Genomic DNA, 20,864 nt, shown 5'->3' on the forward strand with positions numbered 1-20,864 from the left:
TAGCAACCCTGCAGGGCAGAGTGGAACCGCTCCCTAGGGTTTCTGAGGCTCTGAATCTCTCATCTCATGGAAAGCCTCATCTTCCTCCTAAGGAGCAACTGCTGGGTTCAAAAATGTCAACTTTGTGATTAGCAGGTCAATGTCACCTGGGCTCGTTGCTGGCCCTACATACTAACAGTAATTTGTTACAGGCATACAGTATTCCTAGTCTGTTAACAATGGTAACAAAACAAAAAGTATAGTAACACACTTATGCGACTTTGCACAAGAACTGTATACAAAATACTTGGGTTTGGGTTACACTTTTAAAAGGAAGCTTTAAGCACACCAGCCTGGGTGATCACGAGGTGTCGAGGGGATCTGGTATCAGGCATCAAAGAACAACAAATCATATCATTGTGAATGAGGGGTATGTAGAGTGGGGACCCAAAGCCCATCTGTAGTCAACTGGACATCCCCTTACAGAAGGGTCCTGGGGAGGAGACAAGCCAGTCACCATGCAGTGTAGCAATGATGAAACATGTAACATTCCTCTGGTTATTTAATTCCTCCCCCCACTATTATGATGCCAATTCTACCTTACAATCCGGCTGGACCAGACGATGCACACTGGCACAGATAGGAACTGGAAACACAGGGAATCCGGGACAGATGAACCCCTCAGGACAAGTGGTGAAAGTGGCAATACCGGGAGGTGGAGGGGAGGTGGGGTAAAATGGGGAACCAATAACAAGGACCTACAGATAACCGCCTCCTTGGGAGACAGACAAAAGAAAAGTGGGTGAAGGGATATTTTGTACAGTGTATGGCACGACAAAACAATAATAATTTGTGAATTATCAAAGGTTTGTGAGAAAGGAATGTGGGGATGGAGGGCGAAAAGTGAAGAGCTGATACCAAGGGTTCAAGTAGCAACAAAACATTTTGAGAATGCTGATGGCAACAGATGTACAAATGTGCTTGACACAATGGATGTATATGGATTTTGATAAGAGTTGTAAGAGCTCTCAATAAAATTTTTTTTAAATTTTTTTTCAGAAAGATTCAAAAGTGCAGGGAGGCTCAATAGCAAATGTGAAATTTTCTCACAGAACATTAATATTTACACAAATTCAATAAGAAATCTAAATGTGACTTAAAGGGCATTTGAACAAAGAGAGGTGATGTCCAAATACACAAAGATTTCCATGGGCGAAGAACACTGCCACTGCTGAGTGTCCCATTTGCCAGCAGCAAAAGCCAACATTAACTTCAAGATATGGGACCATTCCTTGGGGAGATCAACCGGCAACTTGGTGGCAGGTTGATTACATAGGAACTCTTCCGTCATGGAGGGGGCAACATTTTGTTCTTATTGGAATCAACACTAACTCTGGATATGGATTTGCCTTCCCTGCATTCAATGCTTCTGGCCAAAACTATCAGTCATGGACTTACAGAATGCCTCATTCACTGGCACGGCATCCCACATAACATTGCTTCAGATCAAGTAACTCACCTCACAGCAAAAGCAGTATGGCAATGGGCCCATGCCCACGGAATCCACTGGTCATATCATGTTCCTCATCATCCTGAAGCAGTTAGCTTGATAGAAAGATGGAATGGGCTCCTAAAGACACAATTACGGCGCCAACTAGGTGGCAACAACTTGCAGGACTGGGGCAATGTTCTCCAGGAAGCTGTATACTCTCTAAACCAGCGGCCAATATATGGTGCTGTGTCTCCAATAGCCAGAATTCATGGGTCCAGGAACCAAGGGGTGGAAGCTGGAGTGGCACCACTCACCATTACTCCTACTGATCCCCTTGCAGCATTTTTGCTTCCTATCCTAGCAACCTTATGTGCTTCAGGCCTGGAGGTCCTGGTCCTGAAGGAAGGAACTCTCCCACTTGGAAACAGCACAGATTCCACTGAACTAGCAGCTGAGAATGCCCCCTGGCCACTTTGGACTTCTCATGCCTTTGGATCAACAGGTCAGGAAGGGTGTCACTGTACTGAGTGGTGTGATGGATCCTGACTACCAAGGAGAAATTGGACTGGTGCTACATAGTGGAGATAAAGAAGAATATGTCTGGAATCCAGGAGATCCCCTAGGCTGACTCAGGGCTACCATGCCCTGTGATTAAAGTAAATGGTAAGGTAAAGCGACCCAGTCCTGACAGGATGTCTAATGACCCAGACCCCTCAGGAATGAAGGTCTGGTTCACCCCACCAGGAAAAATCACACAGCCGGCTGAGGTGCTTGCCGAGGGCAAAGGTAATCCAGAGTGGGTAGTAGAAGAAGGTAGTTCTACTTATTAGTTATGATCACATGATCACTTGCAAAAGTGAGGTTTGTGATTGTTATTGTATTCTCTTTATATGTGCTTATTGAATACCTTCCTTTGTTCATGTATATCAGATAAAATTGGACTCAGTGTGTTTGCATTTATATGTATGATAGATGTTTGATGTTAAGTATAAGCATGATTTTATTAATGTCTGGAAATTATATATGGCTAAACAATTGTGTACAGGTGGCAAGTTGGCAAGGGGTAGACTGTGATAGGTAGGTTTGCTGTGCCAACATGTCCAATGAACACATGTGAGGTTCATTGAAGGGTGAAGAGATAAATGACTCAGAGAGCCTCGCCTCTCTCACTTGCTCTTTGATCTTTGGACCAGTGTGTGGCTGCCTTGTTTGTTCTGTGCCTCCATTTGCAAGCTAAACTACCTGTGGGACGCCTAACTCGTGTACTGTGTCGCTGTAACTTGAGGTTCCTTCAATACCTGCTTCGCCACACTACTGGAATGTACATCTCTTAGCTGGGGACTGCTGGATCCTGTCAACTGGCTGACTGTTGGTTGACCTGCCTTGCTGTTTGCAGCCTGTGGCCAGATAGCCTGAATTGCTCCACGGAGGACTACCCTGTGTCCCTCAATACTTGAAGGACTGTCAGTGTCCTAGCTGTTTCATGGAAATGAGTTTCACTGAGCCATTTGTACTGCTTTATAGATTAATTAACTGTTTATTTATTATCTTATCTATCTATATAAATATATATAATTTTTAAGATTTCAAAACACAAAATCCTTTAAAAACAAACACAGCAATCCCTGTTGAGACAATACTCATGCCATTGTTATGAGCACTTGTATTAAACCACAGAGTGTCAGTGATCGTGCTAAGAATTAGGAATGAAGACTGCTGCCATCTTGTCAGGGAGGGATCCTAGGGCTAGAGAAGAGCCACTGTTCACATAGCTAGAAACCATTCAAATACATTCACAGGCTTGTTTCATTCACGACAAGGAGCCGGTATAATCGTTAAAAACCTCCTTTCTGGAGGAAGAAGGAGAAGGAGGAAGAGGAGGAGGAGGAAGTGGAGGAAGAGGAGGAGGAGGAGGAGGAAGATCCATAATAGCTCTTTAAGTGTCATTAGCCTGTACACAAGTCCGTTACCTTCTCCACGTCAAATGTCTCTGAATCCAGGAGAAGGGGGCACTTCCTACTTACGAAGGGAGTCCAAAGGTTGCAAACACCAACTTCCTTCTTCACAGGTTTTTCTCCAGGATGGATTGAGACACATACATGAAAACATTTAGGGGAATAGAAAAAAAAGGCAAAATCCTTTGCACAAATATGTTGAATGAACTATGAGGAAATGCCGAGTATCTTGCCAACCAAAGAGAGAACATTGATCTTAGAGATGATGGTTTTTAAAGGTAAGATCAACCCACACTTTAAAATGACTGCCCTTAATACCAAATGCTATGGCGGGCTTGTAAGGGTTTCTAAGGAAAAGCATGACTTAACTGGTAGCACAGTCTATGCTTCCAGGGCACCCCAATGCCTGAACTCACAAGAACCCCTTGGGTCTAAAGAAGCCAAGTTAGAGTCGGTGGGAGGGGCTTTGCATCTGCATTAGAAAATACTTCCTTGGCATGAAGAAATAGCCAGAGGCTTCCAGTTTTCATTTCAGGTCATTAAAAGGAGAAAAATGAGGAGCTGATGTCAGGGACTCAAGTAGAAAGCAAATGTTTTGAGAATGATGATGGCAACAAATGTACAAATGTGGTTGACACAATTGATGGATGGATTAATTGTAATAAGAGTTGTAAGAGCCCCCAATAAAATGATTTTTTAAGAAGGAAAAAATTGGAAAATGAAAATATAAAGAAGCCAGTAATACATCCAAACAAATTCATATCTTCTATGACAGGATAGTCACATCCATTTGAAAATCATACCATTTCTATTCCCCACTCTAGAGCCACTGCCACGAAGTACTTTCCAACTTACATCTACGTTAGAGGACCGAGGAGAAGCAAGGGTCCCTAAGGCTGTAAGTCTTTGAAAAAACTGACTGCCATATCTTTCTTCTGCGGGACATCCAGTGGATTTTGAACAGCGAACCGTTCTCTGAGTAGTCACGGAGTGTTTAAGCACTGCACTGCCCAGGCTCCTTCCGTTGAGAATAGAAGGAAGATGTATAAAACCCACGGACAAAACAAGCAATGCTCAGCATAGGCATGAAGAAACCAAGACAAGACTTCTGAGTGTTATAAAACAGCTTATATAATTGGAGTTACACACTGTTGGTGGAAGAGAAAGCCCTATATTGCAAAAATAATGATTTCATTAAAATTCTTTGGAGTCTTGACATTCTAAAAATCCCAACAGGATATTTACATAAATTTGCTAAACTAATGCTAATACTGATCTCAAAGGATAATGAGGGGAGGATATTCACGAAATAAAAGACTAGCAAAAAAGAGGCTAAATTGAACTGTCAAGCTCTAATAAATACAACACTGTGGACCGTTCTCTGATGAGCTTCTGTAATTCTAAGGAACAGGATGAACATGGGCAATAGTGTTGAACAATTTTGATAACAGGCAGCAAAAAAACATGAAAATATTGAACGTTACAAATAAACTAAAATTCATCCCTGATGATTTAAAATGTCAGATCATCAGGATACATATATTCAAAACCAAGAAAATAATTGAACTGTATAGATGTTTCTGATGTATTATTAAACACAAAAGCAAACTCATTGCCATCAAGTTAATTCTGACTAAATAGCAGCCCCATAGGGCAGAGTAGAACTGCCCTGTGGGTGTCCGAGTCTGTAAACCTTTACAGGAGTGGGAAGCCTCAACTTTCTCCCACGGAGCAGCTGGTAGATTCAAACTACTGACTTGAACGCACAACTGGCTATGCCACCGGGGCTCCTTTTCTGTTTCCTGAGAAAAGCAAATTGCAGTGTTTATTAAAAGATGAAATTTTGTACAATACAACTGGAGACACTTGATAAATGTGTTTCCATGCATATATTTTTGAAACATGAAAAGAGTAGCAATGAATGTGCATCTTACAATGTGAACACTGATTTAGTCAGTAGCAATTCCCTGTTTCCTTCTGCATTATTTTAATTCTTTGCCAAAAGTTAAACTGAGTAAGTACGAGTTTTGCAGTTACCAACTATTTTATAAAGAAAACAAAATATTTTGAAAATGCTCATGTCACTGCAAAATGAACCAAGTTCATGTACTTTTGCTTCAAGTTTCTACACCAATAAATGAAAATAGTATTAGAAGTAGTAGCAGTACTAAACCTCAAAGCCCAAATGCACTTCCATAGAGTCAATTGCGACTCACAGCAACCTTATAAGGACAGAGTAACTGTTTCTTTGGTTTTCTGAGACTAACTCTTTATGGAAGCAGACAGTCTCATCTGGTGGGTTCGAACCTCTGAATGCCTAACCTGCCTTGCTAGCAGGGCACCTGTAGCAGTACTGCTGTTGTTTTTAGATGCCATCTCATTGGTTCCAAATCATAGCAACCTATTGTCTAACTGAAGGAAACACTGTGCAGGCGTGCACCCTCTTCCAGATTGTTGTTCTTTCTGAGCCATTGTAACCACGGAGTGAATCTATTTTGTTGAGAGTCTTCCTCTTTTCCATGCCCTGCACTTGAACAAGCATGATACTCTTCTCCGGGGACTGGGTCCTCCTGATAACATGTCCCAAATATGTCAGACCACAGTTCTACTAACCTTGGATCCAAGGAGCAATCTGGCCAGATTTCTGCCAAGACTGATTTGTTTGTTCTGGCAGTCCATGGGACTTTCAGCATCCTTTGTCAGTGCCTCAATTCAAATACATCGATTTGTCTTCGGCCTTCTTATTCACTGTCCAACTTTCTCTAGTACTACTAGAAGCAGTGGGAGAAAGATGGGGCTTTCTACTCCCATGAAGAGTGGCAGTCTCGGGAACCCAGAGGGACAGTTCTACGCTGTCCTATAGGTTGCTATGAGTTGACATCAACTCGATGGCAGGGAGACTAGTAGCAGTACAATAAGGATTGATGGAGGGCTTTGAGCAAGTGTTCAGGGCTTCGTCCAGGAGCTTGTCTTTCAATTCTCACAGAAAATCTCAGCGTTGCTCCTAGTATTCCTAACATAGAAACTTCTCACAAAGAACGAGGGAGGCACCAGACTTGTGAGAGCATGTAAGGGATGATGATCACACCTGTTATTTTACGTAAGAATGAACTTTGCATTTTAAAGTTAGAATGAATACACACACACTTACATCAACACCCTCCCCTCTCCAGCCCCAGAGTCTGGACTTGAATTGAAAAAGACTGCTTGATAGCTAGGGTTCAATTCCAATCAGCTGTTTTTAAACTGAAAGGTTTTTGGCAAGTCGACTTTCATGTGATTGCCAACCCAGACTAGAATATCAGCCATCATACTTCATCCAAGCACATTTCTCAGGAGCCAAGGCTTCGGATTGGAATTCCCTCACCCAGTTCTCCAAGGGAAAGGCTGATGTGCGCTGCTCAGAGGTCAGGGATTTCCCAGGATGTGGTGCGTGACTCACTGTGAGGGTCTACCATGCCCCACGTACAAAGGCTACCATCTACACAAAACACAAGAGAGGCAAAGGAAAATCCTTAAGAACACCTAATGTATTTTTGGAATCATGGGCCAAAAGTATACATAGAAAGATATCAGTAAATAAGTAGAAGACAGAAAAGGAAAAATAACGATACAACAGAAAGGGGGGAAATATATTCAGAAAATTCTGAGACCTAGGACTGTGATGTAAAACCGTATTTGAGTATGTAAAAGAAAGTTTTCAACAGTTCCATATCCACAGTCCAGAATGTAGACTTGGTATTGTAAAATGCTGATTGATTTCATTTTTGTTTTGAAGATAATTGGACTGATGATGCCTTTTGAAGTTTTTGGCAGTTTGATAAGTCATTAAAATTTCATCTGCAAGGACTCACTGGAGAGAACACAGACAACAGAAATACTAAAGGTCAGTAAGGACAAGTATAATTACAATGTAATAGCAGGTGATGATCATTAAACCAATGTAGATGGACAATCAAGGAAATAAAATCATTTCCTAACATTCTGTCATTCTTTTTTGGGAAAATCTCATTGAATTCGTTTTTAAAATCACGTCATCTGAAAATTGAATTTTAAAACAAAAGGGAAAGAATATGGAGACCTAGAGCAGTGGTTCTCAACCTTCCTGATGTCTCGCCCCTTTAATACAGTTCCTCGTGTGCTGGTGAGCCCCGCCAACCATAACATTATTTTCGTTGCTACTTCATCACTGTCATTTTGCTACTGTTATGAATCGGGAGACCCCTGTGATAGGGTCGTTCGACCCTCAAAGGTGTCACAACCCACAGGTTGAGAACCACTGACCTAGAAAGCAAGTCCTGAAAAGAGGCCTAAGAGGAAAACCAATCTTCAGAGGAATGAGTGGAATTAAATCCCTAACATTTGTATAAAGGGATCCTGTTCTGGTAGAAAGACTGGAAAAACAAAGGACCATTACAATGTGTCTATTTGTGTCTGTGTATTCGGGTGCGGTTTGTGCATGGAAGAAGAGGGAATGCTTAGTTGCTGAGGTACTAGTGAGCAGTTGCCAACTCAAGCGAGGTGACCCTATCGGACAGAGTAAAGCTGCCTCTGAGTTTCTGAGACTTACTCTGTATAGGAGCAGAAAGCCTCTTTTATCTCCCCTGGAGGAGTTGGTGGTTTCCAACTGCTGACCGTGAAGTTAGCAGCTCAACCCCTATGCCACCAGAGCTCCTTCGTTGGTAGGTGGCTCATTTGGCCAAAGTTACTCTCTAAAAGATTTTCTTAGGTAAAATGTGAAAGAATGACTTTTGCTAGTAGCATTATTGTAGGAAACTGAAGGATACCATCACCCACTCACTCACTTTGTGTGCTTAAGCACACATTTTCCTAAGAAACATGCACAAATAATGGTTTTTAGTAAAATGATAGTTATAATGAGAATGATCATGAAAGCAACTCAACTAAAGGCTTACGTCTGGGTCCAGGAGTGTGTAAGTGTGCACTGTGATCTAATGGAGCACAGATACACTCAGACACACACATGGCAACTGTGAGCTGGACTCAATCTGATGGCAAGTGCTAAGGGATAAAGTATTACCTCATAGGAAACCTATGAGTCAAAGACTATCCTGTCTTCCATGCTGTATGCTTGGTACCAGGATTGAATGAAGCAACATATGGGAAAGATGTTTATAAATTACAAAGCTACTTAGAAGCTTGAAAGACGACATTGTCAAAATGTATTCTATGCTCATAAATATTTTAAAACATATATATAGCAGCGCCATTTAGAATCTATATGTCCATTAACCAAGATGTATGGACTCTGTGTAATAATTTTTTAAGGATTTTTTAATAAATCATTTTATTGGGCTCATGCAACTCTTATCACAATCCATACATACAGCAATTGAGTAAAGCAGCCTTATATATTTGTTGCTCTCGTCATTCTCAAAATTCACCTTCCACTTGGGTTCCTGGAATCAGCTCATTTTCCTTTTTTCCCTCCCCCTCCCTCCACGCTCCCCTCCCCCATGAATCCTTAATAGTTTATAAATTATTATTTTATCTTATCTTACACTGCCCGGCGTCTCCCCCCACCCACCTTCCCGTTGCCCATCCCCCAGAGAGGAGGTTACACATAGATCCCTGAGATCGGTTCTCCCTTTCTACATTCCCTTCCCTCCTGGTGTTGCCACTCTCACCGCTGGTCCTGAGGGGTTCATCCATCCTAGATTCCCTGTGTTTCCAGATCCCTGCTGCACCACTGTACATCCTCTGGTCTAACCAGGTCCGCAAGGCAGAATTGGGATCATGATAATTGGGGGGGGGGGGAGGAAGCGTTCAAGAACTAGAGGAAGGTCCAGCTGTTTACAGATGGGCATTTGGGTTCTCATCACTCACTCCTCTGGTTCGTGGTGATGTGGGTCCCCCCCCCACCTTTGTTGTTTGAAACCTGGTCCCCTCGGCCCTTCATGATCACACATGTTTGTGTGCTGCTTCCATGTGGGCTTTGTTGCTTTTGGGCTAGATGGCCACTTGTTTACTTTCAAGCCTTTAAGTCCCCAGACACTATATATCTCAATAGCTGGGCACCATCAGCCTTCTTCACCACACTTACTTATGCACACATTCGTCTTCAGCGTTTATGTGAGGAAGGTGCTCACACAATGATGGTTTTTGTTCCTTGGTGTCTGCTACCTGGTCTGTTCAACACCTTGTATTCACTTAGGCTGTGTGCTTCTTCTCTGTGGGCTTTGTTGCTTCTGAGCTAGATGGCTGCTTGTTTGCCTTCAAGCCTTTAAGACCCCAGATGCTATATCTTTTTGATAGCCAGGCACCATCAGCTTTCTTCACCACATTTGCATATGTACATGTCTGTCTTCTGTGATCATGTCAGAAAGGTGGGTATCATGGAATGACCGTTTAGCTGTGCAAGGTGCTATTGTATTGAGGGAGTGTGCGCGAGGAGGCCCAATGTCCACCTGCTACCTATTACTAAACATATAAATAGATGCACATAGTTCTATTTCCCCCATAATCATAAATATATTTACATACGTGTGTAATAATTTTTGTTGGCTGAATTTCCCCCTTTTTTAAGACCATTACTATTTTTATCTTTATGCAAATATCTGCTATTTTTCAGGGACTATATGAGGCTTTCTACTCCTCTAAAGTGTTACATCCTTGGAAACTCATAAGGGCAGGTCTACCCTATCCTAGACAGAAAAGAATACCCTATATTCTACTTGTGGTAGGGCATGATAAACAAAGGAAATAATAAGTAAACCTTAAATTATTTTAGAAGGTTGTGTGTACAGGGTAAAGTAGAACACAAGAAACAAGATGAGAGTTGGTGTAAACATAGTGGGCAGGTTACTTCTCTGAAGCTCCACTGGAATGGTTATATTTGGAGAATGACCCTAAATAGGTAATAACGTTTAAACGGATACAAATTTGATTCCTACCATATTTGAGAATGGGGGGGGGTGGAACAGATTTCACACTGTAGCTCATTTGACACCAGAATCTATAATAAATGGATTATTGTTGTTAAGTGTCATCAAGTCAGCAACAGAACAAAACAGCATCTAGTCCTGTGTCACCCTCACTGTCATTGTGTTTGAACTCAAACCAATGGATTAGAGTGCCATGTATTGAAGCATGATGCACATAGAATATAGAAAAACACACACAGTCTTCTCTGTATTGATTCATAGATGCACTTGAGGATCTAACAATTCTTTTTTTGCATTTAAAATATACTTTTATTGGGGGGCTCTTACATCTCTTATCACAATCCATACATTCCTCCAATGTATCAAGCACATTTGCACATATACCACCATCATCATTTTCAAAGCATTCTCTTCCCACTTGAGCCCCAATATCAGTTCCCCATTTCTTCCCTCTCCATCCCCTGCCCACCCTTCCTCATGAACACTTGATAAGTCATAGATTATTATTTTCATATCTTACATTGTCCTCTGTGGCCCTTCACCCCCTTTTCTGTTATTTGTCCCCATGAGAGGGGATTCTAGTTGATCCTTGTGATCGATTCCCTCTTTCTACCCCCAATCTCCCCTAATCCTCCTGGTATCTCTACTATCCTTATTGGTCCTGAGGGGTTTATCTATCCTGTATTCCTTGTGTTGCTGGCTCTTATCGGTAGCAGTGTGCATGCTCTGGTCTAATCTGATTTATAAGGTAGAACTGAGGTCATGACAGTGGGGTGAAGGAAGAACCAGAGAGTTAGAGGAAAGTTGTGCGTTTCTTCCGTACTACACTGCACCCTGACTGGCTGATCTCTGTGAGGCAATGTCCATTTGTCTACAGATGGGTATTGGGGCTCCACTCCATGCCCTCCCACCCACACCCTGTTCACCTTGGGTGTGGTTTTATTCTGGGTCTTAGATGCCTGATACCTGATCCAATCGACACCTCATGATCACACAGGCTGGTGTACTTCTTCTATGTGGGCTTTGTTGCTTCTCAGCTAGATGGCCGCTTGTTTAATCTTCAAGCCTTTAAGACCCCAGATGCTTTAGCTTTTGATAGCTTGGCACCATCAGCTTTCTTACTATGTTTGCTTATGCACCTATTTTTTCAGTGATTGTGTCGGGAAGGTGAGCATCACAGAATACCGGATTGTTAGAACAAAGTGTTCTTGTATTAAGGGAGTACTTGAGTCAAAGCCCAATGTCCACCTGCAATTAATTCTTAACATATAGCTATTAGTACATAGTTCTATTTCCCTCTCATTATATATTTTTATATTTACATATGTACTTGCCAGTATTTAGGCCTCTATAAATGTTCTTTGCCTCCTCGTTCTTTCCTCTATTTCCTTTTAACTTCCATCTTGGAGGATCTGAAAATTCTATTTTCTCACCGTACTAAGAAATAGATCTATGGTGATTGATTTTATTTTAAAGGGTCACAAATCTACCAAGGCCCACCATGAACCCCAATATTCATACAAGATGTGTAGAATCTACCTACATAGATGATGTGAAATGAAGCTGATTTTATCTTTGCAGTATCAACACATGGCAGCTTTTATATTCCCACATGTCTTAAAAAAATCAAGCTTCCACAATGTTGAGTGGTGTTAACTTTTTTTTTAATTGGCCATTAGAATGTATCTGCAGTGCATAATTGCAATTCTGCTGGGCATAGAGTGAGACATCTTGAAAGCAGGAGGGGGATTTCATTACCAGCAAGAGATGGGAGAGGACCATATCCTCTGGACTCCATGATCCCTGTACAGTGAACTTTCTTGATACAGAAAGACAGCTTTGACATCACAATAGCGGAGAGGTAGCATCAGTGGAACTAGGAGGCAGAGCAAGAGACAGAACAATGGACTTCCAGACTTCCAGTCCACAGAGCAAGTAAAGCTGAGTGCTTTGGGGCAGCCTGACTTGTGAAGTGGAGGCCCTCAAGGCACTTAATTCAGGGAGTTGCGTTTGTTGACTCACAGAGCTGGGGCTGGTGAAATTGAGTTGAGACTTATGTCCTTTGGGTATTTATTAGCAGCCCTAAAAGAGGTTTGTAAGGTAACCAGACTGAGATTTTCGCATCTGTGTTGTAACCTGTTAACTTCCATTATAAACCCCATATCCATAAACTGTGTGAGTCTTGTGTCACTGGTGCAATGAATTATAGAACTTAAAGCAATAGACAGAGTCATCCTGTGGGAGATGGAGCATATGTACACTTGCATAAAGACACTGGTCAACTTGCCTCAGAGAGCTATAAGAGGAAGCTTAGGAGAGATCTGAGATTGCACATAATCATTTTCCCAAATCAGGAAAGATGCTAAACATGGCATTGCTAGAGATGTGAAAAAGTAAGGTTTAATTTTAGTTGTAAATCTCAAAGTAGGTGAGCTTATATAAGGATAACCTCAAAATGAAAGGCAATGAAGGGCATCTGTGATTGTAGATATTAAATAGTCCATGCATTAAAATAGTGTAGTACTGGAGAATTAATTTTTTTAAATAATCCAATTTTGCTTTCCAAATCTAGAATTTCAGGGGTTTACAGTGGGCTGGAGCAGAAATGCAGTAAACTCTCCCTTCATATACTGCATTCAGATGCATGTGGCATATGTTTGAAGGCTGAATTGAGAAATAAAACAAAATAGAGTTCCTTTAACTTAGACCACGCAATCTCAAACTGATTTGGCCTACAATGTCCTTTTAAGAAAAAAAAATTACTCTGCTCCCTCCTGGCAATGAAAAGCTTGTGTACTATAGCCCAGCATCCATGATAAAGTATAGGTATCTGCTTCTCAGCTTCCCCCTCCCATCGGATCCGTGCCCCCCATAAAGGGATATCACCCTCTTTGGGAAGCACTGAGCTGTTAAGAAATAAAGAAAGCTTCAAGAAATCTGTCTATTATGATCTCATCTTTTTTGGGGGCCTCATTGCAACTTTTCTCAGCAACATAAACAGAAGCTGAACACTTAGACCTGGCCACATGGAACACACAGCAATCAAATGGACTGTTTTCGGGAAGAGGTGATGGAGAATGTCTGTATCAGAATCCCAAGCAGGACAAGGGTCCACCGTGGAACAAATGAATTGCTCAGATACAAGTTCAGGCTGAAACTGAAGAAGATGAAAGCAAATTCAGGAGAACCATAATATGACCTTCAGTACATCCATTATGACTTTCAGTGTATCCATTCAGTATAACTTGAGAACATCTCAATAACAGGTTTGAATTATTGAACCCTAATGACAGAAGGTCTGGTGAGCTGTAGGATGGCATCGAGGACACCAGACATGAAGAAAGGAAAAGGTCATCAAAAAGACAGGAAGACATCTATATTTAGATTTATATCAAAGAAAGGTGAGTAATCCAGCAGACTGTATATATGATCAAACAATATCATTAACATCCCATGCAAGTAAAATTTTGCTGTGGAAAATTCAAAAGTGACTGTAACAAGAAATTCAAGTTGTATTCAGAAGAGGGTATAACACAAGGGCTATCATAGCTGATCTGATGTCAGATGGATCTTGGCTGAACGAGAATACCAGAAAGATTTTTATTTGTGTTTTAGGAACTCTGCAAAGGTGTTCATCTATGTGGATCATAACATATTATTAATAGTTTTGAGAAGAATGAAAATTCCAGACTTCTTTATTGTGCTCATTTGGAGCCTATACATAGATCAAGATACAATTGTGCAAACATACTGCATGATTTAAAATCAGGAAAGGTGTGCATCATGGCTGTATTCTCTTAGCATACTCAATCTGTATGATGAGCAAGTCATCAGAGAATCCGGCCTCCCTGAAGAGGAATGCAGCATGAAGATTAGAGGAACAGCCTGCAATATGCAGGTGACCCTGGCTTACTGAACGTGAGGAAGACTTGAGGCATTTGTTGATGAAGATCAAGGATTGTAGCCTTCAGTATGGATGTACTCAATGTAAGGTAGACCCAAATCCTCACAAGTGGCCCAATAAATTCACATCATGCTAAGTGGAGAAGAGGTTGACTTTGTGAAGGATTTTGTCTTACTTGGATCCACAATCAATGCTCATTGAAGAAAACAAATAAAGTGTTTGTCACGTTGGGTAAATCGGCTGTAAAGATGTCACTTTGAGAACGAAGGTGTACCTGACCCTTGCTGTGCTGCTTTACCTCACTGCGTATGCATTGGAAAGCCTCTGGTTTATGATACTGGTGAAGGATAGTTAATAGATCATGTACTGTTAGAATAATAAACAGGGAAGGGGGTGAGACTTCAGCTCAAGCATGTAGGACGTGTTATTAGGAAGGATGAGTCTGTAGGGAAGGGCAACATGCTTGGTAAAGCAGAGGGCCTGAGAATAAGAGACTTAAGGAAAGAGATGGATAGTGGCTGGAACAATAGGTTCAAACAGGAATGATTGTGATGGTAAAGCAGCACTTGACAGTGTTTCCTTCTATTATATATGAGTTAGAATGGATTCGACAGGCCCTAACAAGTGCTCACATTTTTTGTATTTTAAAAAATGTGCACAAATACTATGTTCTATTTTTCTAAGTTGAGCTTTTCTCTTTTTTTTAATCATTTTATTGGGGGCACATACAACTCATCCATTGTGTCAGGTACATTTGTTGCCATCATCATCCTCAAAACAATAATTCCATATTTAACAGTTAGCTTTGATATAACAACAAATGAAATCAACAAATAGGATAAACAGTTTACATTCTGAAAATTGCTTTAGAAACTTAACAAAAATATACTCCTATTTCCCACCTACATACAAAAATTCTAAGTCATTATTTCATTGATGTAAGCAGAGTAAAAAATACATAAAGATGGATTTTCCTTATGGATAGTAATAACTATCTATAATAGCAAGAAGAATCCATTTGATCGGGTAAAGTATGCCATCATAAATTAAATGTATTTGACAGAAATGAGTGAGTACAGTAGACCTTTTTAAGTTTTATAAAAAAGCATCAAGTAAAAACCGGCAGCATATTTGAACCGGTTCATCAGTATCACTGCTTTCACGTACAGGTTAATTTATTAAAAGCATTAGACAACTAACATCAATATGAGAAAGAAGAATACAAACAGAAAACATGTTTTAGTACATTTACATAGCTACTTTGGTTCAATTTTAATTTGAAAATTGGTAAGTGGTTTTAAGAGTCTTCTTCAGAAATACTTTTTTTCAAAGCCCACAACTCATCTGACAGAAATTATTCCATTGCTATCCTCCTAATAAGTATGACATGAACTCATGTTGTGATACATAATGGCTTATTTTCCTATAATAATACCTTGTTAAATAACAATAAACAACCAGATAATGCAGAGGAGAAAATAACTTATTTACAATGGAAAGAAAACAGAAATATCAACAAAGACGCCTTTGTAGAAGAGCTGAATAATATGAAGAAGAGAAAATCAAAGGCTTCCTTCATAATATAAATTCAGCTTGGTATTATTATATAATGGCATTGTACAATGAGAAGTCTCAACATAGTGAGATAATTTTTCTCACATTAAGTTAAAATGTGATGGAAATACACCTAAGAACCACAAAACCTAATGAAACTCTGCTAAGTTAACAATAGATTGTTAAAATTCGCATACAAGCATTAACTGGTGAGACTACACAAAATTTATCTTCTAAAAGCAATAGGGCTTATATGCAGTATAAATATGGTCAAGCTATGATATCGTAACTGTACTGTTACTGCATGGGGTCTTGGGACAACCAGTGGACCAAAATTAGTAAGTACAATGCTTTTTGGTAAAAGTTTTATTTGTAGGCAGTAAATAGGCTTAAAGCCCTCTGTTCCCACAGAACTCAATGCGTTTGAGAGTTAAATTATGAAATTAAAATTGTCATACACATAGTGGGTGAGATAGATATCCACAGCATATTGTTGAGATTAAAAAATATGCCTTTTATTGACTTTCTTGCCTAATTGCTCTGGCTAGCACTTCCATTGTTATGTAAAACAAGAGTGGTGAGAGCGAAAACTCTTGTTCCTGATCTTAGGAGGATAGCGATGCATTTTATTTGATAACAAATCATATTTATTTGTCACCATATACTTAACATTGTTTAAAATATAGGATTTCATTCCAAAGTGTTGAGTTCAGTTCAGGGCAGCCTCCCTGTTCTGTTAATTAAATTTTGGGACATTAAAACAGGCTTGGGAAAATGACTGGGTAGAAAATATTATTCTATTTACTTTGTTCCCAGCCTACATTCAAATATATATATATATATATATATATATATATATATATGCTATCAAATACAGGATATTATTATATTCTGTTATATATATTTGACATATATCAAAAAATAAATTGAGAAATTACTTGTTATAAAAAGAAAATAATGATGAAAATCATATTATTGGAATACTTAAGTACTCCTGGTGTGGGAATCCAAACAAGTCATGCAAACCCTGCATAACTCAGGGGTCCTTATCTACAGTCAAAGAGAATATGAACTGAAACTTTTAATGAGAAAAATAATGATTCACATTCATGTAAGGCTTACTTCCCTAGCAGGCTGGGTTCTTACAGATTTCATCTGGACTATCTCATTGGACCCTTAACACAAACCTGAGAACTGGGCTCTACTATCAATTCTATACTAGATTTGTCATGATTACACGCTATGGAACCACTAAAAATACTTTTGGAAATCCACGTCACAAATAAATGATTCTATTTCCCCTGTATTTTGCCCAGCATTTGACAGATCCCATTAATGTATGACGTGTTGATCTATCTACTTCTTTGTGTACTCATAAATTAGAATAAACATCCACTAGTCAACCGCCGATGTTCTCGGTAATATCTATCCCAGGAAGGAATTTGGGTGAGAAATCAGGCAAGGTAAAAACGTAAATAACCCCTTCTATTATTTGACCATATTTGCATATTCAGATAGTTTAGAAAAATACTAGAAATTATACAAAAGCTCTTCCCCAAAAAGTTCAAAATCCTTTGCACATCAAGTCTGTCAGGACACCCTTCAACTGTCAACAAAAAGAGAGGAAGGAAATGCCAAGAAAACAAGAGAGAACTTTCTCCTTTAAACAAAGATGAAAATATTATATAGTAAAAATTTCCTCAAATTATATTCATAGAGAAAAATAATACAGCATAACTGATGGGGAAAGGAAAAGGTTTTTAATCTTTTTATAGAAAGCAATATACATTTCAACCAAGAAACAAAACCTTTACAAGAGCAGGCGACCTCATCTTTCTCACCTGCAACAGCTTTGACGCGCTTGCTGTTAGCAGTCCAACACTTACCCAGCAGCGCCACCTAGGCTTCTCCAAAACGCATTGCCACTGAGTAGATTCAGACTCAGAGACTGATGGCTTAATGAGTTTACACGTGGGTCTGCTAACCACAAAGTCGGCCGGCCATTAGAAACCACCAGCTGCTCCGAGGGAGAACCATTAAGCTTTATACTCCCATAAAGATTTAGAGTCTAATGCTTCCTCACCCACCCACCCACCCCCCAACACTACCATGATCCGAAATCTACCTTGCAAGTCTGGATAGAGCAGAGGTTGTACACTGGTGCATATGGGAGCTGGAGGCACAGGCAATCCAGAGTGGATGATACCTTCAGGACCAGGGGTGTGAGGGGCGATACTGGGAGGGTAGAGGGTGAGTGGGTTGGAAAGAGGGAACCGATTACAAGGATCCACATGTGACCTCCTCCCTGGGGGACGGACAACAGGAAAGGAGGTGAAGGGAGACGCCGGATAGGGCAAGATATGACAAAATAATAATTTATAAATTATCAAGGGCGCATGAGGGAGGGAGAGCGGGGAGGGAGGGGATAAAAAGAGAACTTGATGCAAAGGGCTTAAGTGGAGAGCAAACACTTTGAAAATGATTAGGGCAAAGACTGTACGGATGTGCTTTATACAATTGATGTACGTATATGTATGGATTGTGATAAGAGTTGTATGAGTCTCTAATAAAATGTTAAAAATATATAAATAGATTAAAAAAGATTTAGAGTCTCAGAACCGGCCCCGCCCTCCACCCCGTCCGACAGGACGGTGCTACTCTGTCATACAGCGATGTTATGATGGTGTTGTTATACACCGTCATTAAAGGAAAAAAAATCAAGAACCCACATTCCTACCATTGAGTTGATTCTGACTCCCAGAAGTCGTAGAGAACAGAGTAGCACTGCCCAGTGGATTTCTGAGACTGGAAACTTTATGGGAGCAAAAAACCTTTCTTCCCCAGAGTAGCAGATGCTTTCTAACGGCTCCCCATGGGGTCAGAATCTACTCAGTGGCAGTGCGTTTTGCAGAAGCCTAGGTGGCGCTGCTGGGTAAGTGTTGGGCTGCTAACAGCGAATTTAAGAGATTCAAAGCTGTTGCAGGTGAGAAAGATGAGGTCGCCTGCCCTTGTAATAAAGGTTTTGTTTCTTGGTTCAAATGTATATTGCTTTATTTAAAACATTAAAAACGTTTTTCATAAACCACTATACCACCAGGCTCCTGTACACCATACTTTTAAACAAACAAACAAAACTCCAAACGCACTGCCATGAGTCAATGCCTACTCATAGTGACTCTGTAAGGCTGGGTACAACTGCCTCTGTGATATTCTGAGACTGTAACTCTTCACAGAAGTAAGAAAACCTCGTCTTTCTCCCCTGGAGTGCCTGGTAGTTTTGAACTGCAGATCCCAAAGTATAATCATGACATCAGCAAGGCTTCACCATAAGAACACACATTAAAAAGGAAATATAACTTGGTCACATCAATACATGCATGAAAAACACATGACAAAATAGAAGTAGCCATGATGGCGCTGTGATTTAGGCGTTGGGCTGCTCACTATAAAGTTGCTGGTTCAAACCCACCAGCTGCTCTGGAGAATGATGTGTCTATCTGCTCCTGTACAGATCTGCGATATAGTGTTGATATGGATCAGAATTGACTTAATTTCAGTGGATTTTGGGGGGGGGTTTGTGTGTGTGTGTGTGTGTGTGGTTTGAATTCCTGAAAAAAATCTCTCAGCGGAGAATCTTCCTCACCCTGGTAAATAACATCTATGAAAAGCCTACAGATAACAATGAACAACAGAAGTAGTTCTGGTCTCAACATTCTTATTTTATATGACACTGGAAGTCCTCACCAGAGAAATTAGGCAAGGCAAAGAAAGAAATGGCAATAGACTCTGTTTTTTAATAAACTGGTTTTGAAAAGAAGTAGGAAAGAGAATATGAAAACCATACATATTTACAGATGACATTTTTGTCTCTATAGAGTATCTAAAGGAATTAAAAAAGCCCTACAAGCATCATTGAGTTTATCAAGCTTTTAGAATGTAAGAGAAATATCAAAACCAATTCTATTTCTGTATACGAACACAATCAAGAATTGAAATGAAAATGATCACTTACATGACAATAAATAAATATGACCTGTTGTGTCTCACCTACTTTGGACATAGTGTCAGGAGAGACAAGTGCCTGGCAAAGAGCCATCCTGCTTGGTCAAGTTAAAGGGCAGCAGGAAGAGGAAGAACCTAGACACGGTGGACTGGCAAAGTAAGGAAGGCACATGCCCTCCCAGTGTTGGCTTTGTTGTACATAGATGCCTACGAGGTGGAACCTACTCCATGGCCCAAACAACACTACTACTCCTTAGAAATACAACTACAGAATGTGAAGACTAACGCCCAAAGGTTATAAATGGAAATCGCAAACATTTAACCAAAGACTGATGGTGCTGGGTGCCTCTGAGTGGATTCTGAATCACGGAGACCCTGTAAGATAGCAGCGCACAAAGTGTTCTAGGCTGTAATCCTTCTGAGACCAGATCTTCATGCCTTATAACCCCAAAGAGTTGCCCGTTGGTTCCAGCCACTGACAATTCACTTAGCAACAAAACACTTAGCCGCCTACACATCAGCATGCACAAGATCCTCTGAGTCATTCCTTGTGAAATGAATGCTAATCAACACCACAGGGCAGGCCACACCCCAAAATCCAACGGAGTGAGTACCTTTTTGATGAACAATATTTAAGGATGGTGGTGATCCGCAAGACCAGGAACCTTCGCATGTACACTGCTGTTGGGAAAATAAAATGACCGAACCCCTTTGAAAACAGTTGGAGATCTTTCTGTTTGTTAGCATTAAAGATACAGCTTCCTATGAGCTTGTCATTCCACTTTCGGTATTTATTCAAGGAAATTGAAAGCTGATGCCCATACAAAGAATTGTGCACATGGCGTTCTTTGCGTTTCTCCAAACAGCAGAAACCGAGAAACAGCCCAAAAGAGCACTGACAGGTGTGAATGGAAACATAAATTGCTGTATGTGCGTATTCACACAATGGCATGCTGCTCAGTTACAAAATAGACAAACGCCTGCCTCGGGCAGCTTGAATGGTTGCCATGTTGATCATACTTGAAGGTACTAGACTCAAATGAGTACATACTGTATGATTCCATTTTGTATAA

At 40.4% G+C, this 20,864-nt stretch overlaps 1 non-coding gene across 1 annotated transcript; it reads left to right on the forward strand.

Moving 5' to 3' along the window:
* The first annotated feature begins 16,482 nt into the window (after positions 1-16,482).
* LOC142435341 (small nucleolar RNA SNORA36 family) lies at positions 16,483-16,614 on the forward strand. The gene has a single exon (XR_012781413.1). It is a non-coding gene; the product is annotated as a small nucleolar RNA SNORA36 family (small nucleolar RNA).
* The last annotated feature ends 4,250 nt before the right edge of the window (positions 16,615-20,864 follow it).

Source organism: Tenrec ecaudatus, chromosome X (assembly GCF_050624435.1).
Source record: "Tenrec ecaudatus isolate mTenEca1 chromosome X, mTenEca1.hap1, whole genome shotgun sequence".
In the NCBI taxonomy this organism is placed as follows: domain Eukaryota; kingdom Metazoa; phylum Chordata; class Mammalia; order Afrosoricida; family Tenrecidae; genus Tenrec; species Tenrec ecaudatus.